The sequence below is a fragment of the Pristiophorus japonicus genome, unplaced genomic scaffold (assembly GCF_044704955.1).
Source record: "Pristiophorus japonicus isolate sPriJap1 unplaced genomic scaffold, sPriJap1.hap1 HAP1_SCAFFOLD_45, whole genome shotgun sequence".
Taxonomy (NCBI): domain Eukaryota; kingdom Metazoa; phylum Chordata; class Chondrichthyes; family Pristiophoridae; genus Pristiophorus; species Pristiophorus japonicus.
Window position 1 is genome coordinate 4,203,079 of NW_027254352.1, and position 9,383 is coordinate 4,212,461.

Here is a 9,383-nt window from a genome sequence, read left to right on the forward strand (position 1 = left end):
CCGATTGACACAGATACACACTGGTCCTTGGGATAGACTGGGGAGAAAGGTCAGAGAGAGTCCCATTGACTCAGATACACACTGGTCCTGGGGGACTGGGGAGAAAGGTCAGAGAGAGTCCCATTGACTCAGACACACACTGGTCCTGGGGATGACTTAGGAGAAAGGTCAGCGAGAGTCCCATTGACTCAGATACACACTGGTCCTGGGGATAGACTGGGGGGAAAGGTCAGAGAGTCCCATTGACTCAGATACAAACTGGCCCTGCGGATAGACTGGGGAGAAATGTCAGAGAGAGTCCCATTGACTCAGATACACACTGGACCTAAGGATAGACTGGGGAGAAATGTCAGAGAGAGTCCCATTGACTCAGATACACACTGGTCCTAAGGATAGACTGGGGAGAAAGGTCAGAGAGAATCCCATTGACTCAGATACATACTGGTGCTCGGGATAGACTGGGGGGAAAGGTCAGAGAGAGTCCCATTGACTCAGATACACACTGGTTCTGGGGATAGACTGGGAGAAAGGTCAGAGAGAGTCCCATTGACTCAGATACACACTGGTCCTGTGGATAGACAGGGGAGAAACGTCAGAGAGAGTCCCATTGACTCAGATACACTCTGGTCTTGGGGGACTGGGGAGAAAGTTCAGAGAGAGTCCCATTGTCTCAGATACACACTGGTCCTGGGGGAATGGGGAGAAAGGACAGAGAGAGTCCCATTGACTCAGATACACACTGGTCCTGTGGATAGACTGGGGAGAATGGTCAGAGAGAATCCCATTGACTCAGATACACACTGGTCCTGGGGATAGACAGGGGAGAAAGGTCAGAGAGAGTCCCATTGACTCAGATACACACTGCTCCTGGGGGATAGACTTGGGAGAAAGGTCAGAGAGAGTCCCATTGACTCAAATAAAAACTGGTCCTGTGGATCGACTGGGGAGAAAGGTCAGAGAGAGTCCCATTGACTCAGATACACACTGGTCCTGGGGATAGACAGGGGAGAAAGGTCAGAGAGAGTCCCATTGACTCAGATACACACTGGTCCTGGGGGACTGGGGAGAAAGGTCAGAGAGAGTCCCATTGACTCAGATTCACACTGGTCCTGGTGATAGACTGGGGAGAAAGGTCAGAGAGAGTCCCATTGACTCAGATACACACTGGTCCTGGGGATAGACTGGGGGGAAATGTCAGAGAGTCCCACTTACTCAGATACACACTGGTCCTGGGGATAGACTGGGGAGAAAGCTCAGAGAGAGTCCCATTGACTCAGATACACACTGGTCCTTGGGATAGACTGGGGTGAAAGGTCAGAGAGAGTCCCATTGACTCAGATACACACTGGTCCTGGGGACAAACTGGGGAGAAAGGTCAGAGAGAGTCCCATTGACTCAGATACACACTGGTCCTGTGGAAAGACTGAGGAGAATGGTCAGAGAGAATCCTATTGACTCAGATACACACTGGTCCTGGGGGATAGACTTGGGAGAAAGGTCAGAGAGAGTCCCATTGACTCAGATAAAAACTGGTCCTGGGGATAGACTGTGGAGAAAGGTCAGAGAGAGTCCCATTGACTCAGATAAACACTGGTCCTGGGGATAGACTGGGGAGAAAGGTCAGAGAGAGTCCCATTGAATCAGATACACACTAGTCCAGGGGGACTGGGGAGAAAGGTCAGAGAGAGTCCAATTGACTCAGATAAACACTGGTCCTGGAGATAGACTGGGGAGAAAGGTCAGAGAGAGTCCCATTGACTCAGATACACACTGGTCCTTGGGATAGACTGGGGCGAAAGTTCAGAGAGAGTCCCATTGACTCAGATACACACTGGTCCTGGGGATAAACTTGGGAGAAAGGTCAGAGAGAGTCCCATTGAATCAGATACACACTGGTCCTGGGGATAGACTGGGGAAAATGTCAGAGAGCGTCCCATTGACTTAGATACACACTGGTCCTGGTGATAGACTGGGGAGAAAGGTCAGAGAGAGTCCCATTGACTCAGATACACACTGGTCCTGGGGATAGACAGGGGAGAAAGGTCAGAGAGAGTCCCATTGACTCAGATACACACTGGTCTTGGGGGACTGGGGAGAAAGATCAGAGAGAGTCCCATTGACTCAGATAAACACTGGTCCTTGGGATAGACTGGGGCGAAAGGTCAGAGAGAGTCCCATTGACTCAGATACACACTGGTCCTGGGGATAAACTGGGGAGAAAGGTCAGAGAGAGTCCCATTGACTCAGATACACACTGGTCCTGGGGATAGACTGGGGAGAATGTCAGAGACCGTCCCATTGACTCAGATACACACTGTTCCTGGGGGTCTGGGGAGAAAGGTCAGAGAGCGTCCCATTGACTCAGATACACACTGGTCCTTGGGATAGACTGGGGAGAAAGGTCAGAGAGAGTCCCATTGAATTAGATACACACTGGTCCTGGGGGACTGGGGAGAAAAGTCAGAGAGAGTCCCATTGACTCAGATACACACTGGTCCTGGGGATGACTTGGGCGAAAGGTCAGAGAGAGTCCCATTGACTCAGATACACACTGGTCCAGGGGGATAGACTTGGGAGAAAGGTCAGAGAGAGTCCCATTGACTCAGATAAAAACTGGTCCTGGGGATAGACTGGGGAGAAAGGTCAGAGAGAGTCCCATTGACTCAGATACACACTGGTCCTGGGGATAGACAGGGGAGAAAGGTCAGAGAGAGTCCCATTGACTCAGATACACACTGGTCCTGGGGGACTGGGGAGAAAGGTCAGAGAGAGTCCCATTGACTCAGATTCACACTGGTCCTGGTGATAGACTGGGGAGAAAGGTCAGAGAGAGTCCCATTGACTCAGATACACACTGGTCCTGGGGATAGACTGGGGGGAAATGTCAGAGAGTCCCACTTACTCAGATACACACTGGTCCTGGGGATAGACTGGGGAGAAAGCTCAGAGAGAGTCCCATTGACTCAGATACACACTGGTCCTTGGGATAGACTGGGGCGAAAGGTCAGAGAGAGTCCCATTGACTCAGATACACACTGGTCCTGGGGATAGACTGGGGAGAAAGGTCAGAGAGAGTCCCATTGACTCAGATACACACTAGTCCAGGGGGACTGGGGAGAAAGTTCAGAGAGCGTCCCATTGACTCAGATACACACTGGTCCTGGAGATAGACTGGGGAGAAAGGTCACAGAGAGTCCCATTGACTCAGATACACACTGGTCCTGGGGATAGACAGGGGAGAAAGGTCAGAGAGAGTCCCATTGACTCAGATACACACTGGTCTTGGGGGACTGGGGAGAAAGATCAGAGAGAGTCCCATTGACTCAGATAAACACTGGTCCTTGGGATAGACTGGGGCGAAAGGTCAGAGAGAGTCCCATTGACTCAGATACACACTGGTCCTGGGGATAAACTGGGGAGAAAGGTCAGAGAGAGTCCCATTGACTCAGATACACACTGGTCCTGGGGATAGACTGGGGAGAATGTCAGAGACCGTCCCATTGACTCAGATACACACTGTTCCTGGGGGTCTGGGGAGAAAGGTCAGAGAGAGTCCCATTGACTCAGATACACACTGGTCCTTGGGATAGACTGGGGAGAAAGGTCAGAGATTGTCCCATTGAATTAGATACACACTGGTCCTGGGGGACTGGGGAGAAAAGTCAGAGAGAGTCCCATTGACTCAGATACACACTGGTCCTGGGGATGACTTGGGCGAAAGGTCAGAGAGAGTCCCATTGACTCAGATACACACTGGTCCAGGGGGTCTGGTGAGAAAGGTCAGAGAGAGTCCCATTGACTCAGATACACACTGGTCCTGGGGATAGACAGGGGAGAAAGGTCAGAGAGAGTCCCATTGACTCAGATACACACTGGTCCTGGGGATAGACTGGGGAGAATGTCAGAGAGCGTCCCATTGACTCAGATACACACTGTTCCTGGAGGTCTGGGGAGAAATGTCATAGAGAGTCCCATTGACTCAGATACACACTGGTCCTTGGGATAGACTGGGGAGAAAGGTCAGAGAGAGTCCCATTGACTTAGATACACACTGGTCCTGGGGGACTGGGGAGAAAGGTCAGAGAGAGTCCCATTGACTCAGATACACACTGGTCCTGGGGATGACTTGGGAGAAAGGTCAGAGAGAGTCCCATTGACTCAGATATACACTGGTCCTGGGGATAGACTGGGGGGAAAGGTCAGAGAGTCCCATTGACTCAGATACAAACTTGCCCTGCGGATAGACTGGGGAGAAATGTCAGAGAGAGTCCCATTGACTCAGATACACACTGGACCTAAGGATAGACTGGGGAGAAAGGTCAGAGAGAGTCCCATTGACTCAGATACACACTGGTCCTAAGGATAGACTGGGGAGAAAGGTCAGAGAGAATCCCATTGACTCAGATACATCCTGGTCCTCGGGATAGACTGGGGAGAAAGGTCAGAGAGAGTCCCATTGACTCAGATACACACTGGTCCTGGGGATAGACTGGGAGAAAGGTCAGAGAGAGTCCCATTGACTCAGATACACACTGGTCCTGGGGATCGACAGGGGAGAAACGTCAGAGAGAGTTCTATTGACTCAGTTACACATTGGTCCTGGGGATAGACTGGGGAGAAAGGTCAGTGAGAGTCCCATTGACTCAGATACACACTGGTCCTGGTGGACTGGGAAGAAAGGTCAGAGAGAGTCCCATTGACTCAGATATACTCTGGTCTTGGGGGACTGGGGAGAAAGATCAGAGAGAGTCCCATCGACTCAGATACACTCTGGTCCTGGGGGACTGGGGAGAAAGGACAGAGAGAGTCCCATTGACTCAGATACACACTGGTCCTGTGGATAGACTGGGGAGAATGGTCAGAGAGAATCCTATTGACTCAGATACACACTGGTCCTGGGGGATAGACTTGGGAGAAAGGTCAGAGAGAGTCCCATTGACTCAGATAAAAACTGGTCCTGTGGATAGACAGGGGAGAAAGGTCAGAGAGAGTCCCATTGACTCAGATACACACTGGTCCTGGGGGACTGGGGAGAATGGTCAGAGAGAGTCCCATTGACTCAGATTCACACTGGTCCTGGTGATAGACTGGGGAGAAAGGTCGGAGAGAGTCCCATTGACTCAGATACACACTGGTCCTGGGGATAGACTGGGGGGAAATGTCAGAGAGTCCCACTTACTCAGATACACACTGGTCCTGGGGATAGACTGGGGAGAAAGCTCAGAGATTGTCCCATTGACTCAGATACACACTGGTCCTTGGGATAGACTGGGGCGAAAGGTCAGAGAGAGTCCCATTGACTCAGATACACACTGGTCCTGGGGACAAACTGGGGAGAAAGGTCAGAGAGAGTCCCATTGACTCAGATACACACTGGTCCTGGGGGTGTGGGGAGAAAGGACAGAGAGAGTCCCATTGACTCAGATACACACTGGTCCTGTGGATAGACTGGGGAGAATGGTCAGAGAGAATCCTATTGACTCAGATACACACTGGTCCTGGGGGATAGACTTGGGAGAAAGGTCAGAGAGAGTCCCATTGACTCAGATAAACACTGGTCCTGGGGATAGACTGGGGAGAAAGGTCAGAGGGAGTCCCATTGAATCAGATACACACTAGTCCAGGGGGACTGGGGAGAAAGGTCAGAGAGAGTCCAATTGACTCAGATAAACACTGGTCCTGGAGATAGACTGGGGAGAAAGGTCAGAGAGAGTCCAATTGACTCAGATACACACTGGTCCTGGGGATAGACAGGGGAGAAAGGTCAGAGAGAGTCCCATTGACTCAGATACACACTGATCCTGCGGGACTGGGGAGAAAGGTCAGAGAGAGTCCCATTGACTCAGATACACACTTTTCCTTGGGATAGACTGGGGCGAAAGTTCAGAGAGAGTCCCATTGACTCAGATACACACTGGTCCTGGGGATAGACTGGGGAAAATGTCAGAGAGCGTCCCATTGACTTAGATACACACTGTTCCTGGGGGTCTGGGGAGAAAGGTCAGAGAGAGTCCGATTGACACAGATACACACTGGTCCTTGGGATAGACTGGGGAGAAAGGTCAGAGAGAGTCCCATTGACTCAGATACACACTGGTCCTGGGGGACTGGGGAGAAAGGTCAGAGAGAGTCCCATTGACTCAGACACACACTGGTCCTGGGGATGACTTAGGAGAAAGGTCAGCGAGAGTCCCATTGACTCAGATACACACTGGTCCTGGGGATAGACTGGGGGGAAAGGTCAGAGAGTCCCATTGACTCAGATACAAACTGGCCCTGCGGATAGACTGGGGAGAAATGTCAGAGAGAGTCCCATTGACTCAGATACACACTGGACCTAAGGATAGACTGGGGAGAAATGTCAGAGAGAGTCCCATTGACTCAGATACACACTGGTCCTAAGGATAGACTGGGGAGAAAGGTCAGAGAGAATCCCATTGACTCAGATACATACTGGTGCTCGGGATAGACTGGGGGGAAAGGTCAGAGAGAGTCCCATTGACTCAGATACACACTGGTTCTGGGGATAGACTGGGAGAAAGGTCAGAGAGAGTCCCATTGACTCAGATACACACTGGTCCTGTGGATAGACAGGGGAGAAACGTCAGAGAGAGTCCCATTGACTCAGATACACTCTGGTCTTGGGGGACTGGGGAGAAAGTTCAGAGAGAGTCCCATTGTCTCAGATACACACTGGTCCTGGGGGAATGGGGAGAAAGGACAGAGAGAGTCCCATTGACTCAGATACACACTGGTCCTGTGGATAGACTGGGGAGAATGGTCAGAGAGAATCCCATTGACTCAGATACACACTGGTCCTGGGGATAGACAGGGGAGAAAGGTCAGAGAGAGTCCCATTGACTCAGATACACACTGCTCCTGGGGGATAGACTTGGGAGAAAGGTCAGAGAGAGTCCCATTGACTCAAATAAAAACTGGTCCTGTGGATCGACTGGGGAGAAAGGTCAGAGAGAGTCCCATTGACTCAGATACACACTGGTCCTGGGGATAGACAGGGGAGAAAGGTCAGAGAGAGTCCCATTGACTCAGATACACACTGGTCCTGGGGGACTGGGGAGAAAGGTCAGAGAGAGTCCCATTGACTCAGATTCACACTGGTCCTGGTGATAGACTGGGGAGAAAGGTCAGAGAGAGTCCCATTGACTCAGATACACACTGGTCCTGGGGATAGACTGGGGGGAAATGTCAGAGAGTCCCACTTACTCAGATACACACTGGTCCTGGGGATAGACTGGGGAGAAAGCTCAGAGAGAGTCCCATTGACTCAGATACACACTGGTCCTTGGGATAGACTGGGGTGAAAGGTCAGAGAGAGTCCCATTGACTCAGATACACACTGGTCCTGGGGACAAACTGGGGAGAAAGGTCAGAGAGAGTCCCATTGACTCAGATACACACTGGTCCTGTGGAAAGACTGAGGAGAATGGTCAGAGAGAATCCTATTGACTCAGATACACACTGGTCCTGGGGGATAGACTTGGGAGAAAGGTCAGAGAGAGTCCCATTGACTCAGATAAAAACTGGTCCTGGGGATAGACTGTGGAGAAAGGTCAGAGAGAGTCCCATTGACTCAGATAAACACTGGTCCTGGGGATAGACTGGGGAGAAAGGTCAGAGAGAGTCCCATTGAATCAGATACACACTAGTCCAGGGGGACTGGGGAGAAAGGTCAGAGAGAGTCCAATTGACTCAGATAAACACTGGTCCTGGAGATAGACTGGGGAGAAAGGTCAGAGAGAGTCCCATTGACTCAGATACACACTGGTCCTTGGGATAGACTGGGGCGAAAGTTCAGAGAGAGTCCCATTGACTCAGATACACACTGGTCCTGGGGATAAACTTGGGAGAAAGGTCAGAGAGAGTCCCATTGAATCAGATACACACTGGTCCTGGGGATAGACTGGGGAAAATGTCAGAGAGCGTCCCATTGACTTAGATACACACTGTTCCTGGGGGTCTGGGGAGAAAGGTCAAAGAAGGTCCCATTGACACAGATACACACTGGTCCTTGGGATAGACTGGGGAGAAAGGTCAGAGAGAGTCCCATTGACTCAGATACACACTGGTCCTGGGGGACTGGGGAGAAAGTTCAGAGAGAGTCCCATTGACTAAGATACACACTGGTCCTGGGGATGACTTGGGAGAAAGGTCAGCGAGAGTCCCATTGACTCAGATACACACTGGTCCTGGGGGATAGACTTGGGAGAAAGGTCAGAGTGAGTCCCATTGACTCAGATAAAAACTGGTCCTGGGGATAGACTGGGGAGAAAGGTCAGAGAGCGTCCCATTGACTCAGATACACACTGGTCCTGGGGATAGACAGGGGAGAAAGGTCAGAGAGAGTCCCATTGACTCAGATACACACTGGTCCTGGGGGACTGGGGAGAAAGGTCAGAGAGAGTCCCATTGACTCAGATTTACACTGGTCCTGGTGATAGACTGGGGAGAAAGGTCAGAGAATCCCATTGACTCAGATACATACTGGTCCTCGGGATAGACTGGGGAGAAAGGTCAGAGAGAGTCCCATTGACTCAGATACACATTGGTCCTGGGGGACTGGAAAGAAAGGTCAGAGAGAGTCCCATTGATTCAGATACACTCTGGTCCTGTGGATAGACTGGGGAGAATGGTCAGAGAGAATCCTATTGACTCAGATACACACTGGTCCTGGGGGATAGACTTGGGAGAAAGGTCAGAGTGAGTCCCATTGACTCAGATAAAAACTGGTCCTGGGGATAGACTGGGGAGAAAGGTCAGAGAGCGTCCCATTGACTCAGATACACACTGGTCCTGGGGATAGACAGGGGAGAAAGGTCAGAGAGAGTCCCATTGACTCAGATACACACTGGTCCTGGGGGACTGGGGAGAAAGGTCAGAGAGAGTCCCATTGACTCAGATTCACACTGGTCCTGGTGATAGACTGGGGAGAAAGGTCAGAGAATCCCATTGACTCAGATACACACTGGTCCTGGGGATAGACTGGGGGGAAATGTCAGAGAGTCCCACTTACTCAGATACACACTGGTCCTGGGGATAGACTGGGGAGAAAGCTCAGAGAGAGTCCCATTGACTCAGATACACACTGGTCCTTGGGATAGACGGGGGCGAAAGGTCAGAGAGAGTCCCATTGACTCAGATACACACTGGTCCTGGGGATAGACTGGGGAGAATGTCAGAGACCGTCCCATTGACTCAGATACACACTGTTCCTGGGGGTCTGGGGAGAAAGGTCAGAGAGAGTCCCATTGACTCAGATACACACTGGTCCTTGGGATAGACTGGGGAGAAAGGTCAGAGAGAGTCCCATTGAATTAGATACACACTGGTCCTGGGGGACTGGGGAGAAAAGTCAGAGAGAGTCC